General features: G+C 44.4%; 1 long non-coding RNA gene across 1 annotated transcript; it reads right to left on the reverse strand.

Annotated features, from left to right (window-relative positions):
- Positions 1 to 211: 211 nt before the first annotated feature.
- Positions 212 to 1,973, reverse strand: LOC134929483 (uncharacterized). The gene is made up of 3 exons (XR_010178582.1): positions 1,838 to 1,973; positions 1,550 to 1,762; positions 212 to 928 (listed from the first exon to the last, which is right to left on the reverse strand). It is a non-coding gene; the product is annotated as an uncharacterized LOC134929483 (long non-coding RNA).
- Between the last annotated feature and the right edge of the window lie 290 nt (positions 1,974 to 2,263).

Consider the following 2,263-nt stretch of genomic DNA (forward strand, 5'->3'; position numbering starts at 1 on the left):
TAGGATGTAATTAGCCTTGACTAAACACTTTGCAATACAAACAATTGTGTGTTTTGTTACTTACTGTTTGTTGTTTATAGTGGTGTGTACATTGTAGTTAGTTTATGTTATCAATACATTGTCATTCATTACCCCATAAAAACATACATACATACATAGCAGCTTCTACAATGTTTGAGACGGACACAGGAAGTTGTGTGTTTGTCAAATCAAATTTTTTATTGCGTTACACAAATGTTTTTGATGTATTATTTTTTGCGCTTGTGTGTGCTGGGTGCTGTGCTTTGTGCTGGCTCACTGGCACGTGCTCGGGAGGATCGCCGAACAGGGGAGGTTACTGGCGTTTGGCTAGGGGTCGTGGTTCCAGAGCTGGAGGTCACTTGTTGTGCTGCCATCAATGTTATGTTGTTGCTCAAATTATTTATGCTGGCATTCAGTTGTGTGTTGGTTGCAGTGTGGCTGGCTACAATCCGGGATAAAGATTCATTCACAACCTGGTTGTGCTGTATTAGTTGTATGAGTGTTTGGTGCTGGCGCTGTTGCTCATCAATGATGCGCGTTAAATGAGCCAGCATTTGGTTGTTGTCTGCCCGTATTTGCTCCATCGATGTTGCGATTCGGCCTACTTGGACAATCAGTCTGCCCGAGTTGCGACTAATGCGCGGTAGATGATGGGGCAGACTGGCAAGGTGTTGGGTATGTGCGGTCAGGCTGGCATTGCTTTGGGTCTGTTGGCTTGTCCAACTGGACCAAAAGTCATCTGGAATTTGTGGCTGGGGTGGAGCTTGTACCAGTTGTGGACTCATGGAGGCTTGGGGGATATCCTGCGGCTGTATTGGCTGGCTCGGGTCAACAGGTGTTAGTTGCAGTGTGAATGTTGCCTGTTGGTCTTGTCCCTGCTGGTCCACGTCGGGCATCAAGCTTGGCTCTGTATGGGGTGGACAACATGCACTGTTTACTTTACAAATAATATATTTGCTAGTTCTAAACATTTCTACATTCATAATACTCCATTATTTTTGTATTTTGAGTTGTGTTTTTAAACTTATAATTTATTTGGTTTACAAACACATATATACCATCACAGGCGTGCACATAGACTGACTTGCGGAATCCTCACCTAACTACCTCCCCTCCACAGCATTACAGTGTTCTGTCACCTCCCCTGTCCAGGATATAGACTGCTTACCTGGATATTCCCGAGGAGCGGAGCAAGTAAGCAGTCTACATACAGGACAGGGGAGGTGTGTGAACACTATAATGGTGTGGAGGGGGTGGTGGGTTTTTTTTTAAAGCCAGTAATGTGTTGTTATTTTTATGTGCACGTGTGTGGCCTAAATTTTTACAAATGTCAGTTCATTTTTAAATTTGATGTTGGCGATAGCAACCACTAAGATATTGAAAAATTCAGCATTTGCACCTTTAAAAATTTAAGACGTAACATCACATTGTTTGTTATGGCAAACATGTAATCTCAACTACAACTCACATCATAGTAACTGTACTGTGTAGATGATTTGCTATGTGTTTAGTTTATGTTTTGACTCACCAGATAACTGAGTTGATCTGGGCTCATCACTCTGTGGACTCGCCAATAGTGCCTGTGGTGGCTGGGGTGAGACTGCAGAAATGCGCCGCCTGGGTGGGGAAGATGGAGCCGCAGATTCAGAGACAAGACGCCGTGTCTTACTTGGCCTCCTGGGTAAGTGCCCCGAGCCCTGTGATGGGCGCCTTAGAGGAGGGCGGCTTACAGAAGCAGAACCTATGAGAATATATAAACATTAATATTTTGTACTTCTATGTGTTTGCAGAATATGTGACTACAGTGAATTCTTACCTGCAATCCCAGCATCATCCTGAGTTGTCTGTGGCCTGTCTGGCCGGCTGGTCTGTCGGACTGTTGAAAAAGTTGAAAAAACATTATGACCATACTTTGTCAAAAAATGCTAACTGCAAAGCCTTAGTGTACTGTAACCATCTTGTACGTATTGTAAATTAAACTAATTTCTCTAACGTCCTAGTGGATGCTGGGGACTCCGTCAGGACCATGGGGAATAGCGGGCTCCGCAGGAGACAGGGCACATCTAAAAAGCTTTTTAGGTCACATGGTGTGTACTGGCTCCTCCCCCCATGACCCTCCTCCAAGCCTCAGTTAGGTTTTTGTGCCCGTCCGAGAAGGGTGCAAACTGGATGGCTCTCTTAAGGAGCTGTTTAGTAAAGTTTTTTTTTAGGTTTCTAATCAGTGATTCCTGCTGGCGACAGG

This window comes from Pseudophryne corroboree, chromosome 5 (assembly GCF_028390025.1).
Source record: "Pseudophryne corroboree isolate aPseCor3 chromosome 5, aPseCor3.hap2, whole genome shotgun sequence".
Taxonomy (NCBI): Eukaryota; Metazoa; Chordata; class Amphibia; order Anura; family Myobatrachidae; genus Pseudophryne; species Pseudophryne corroboree.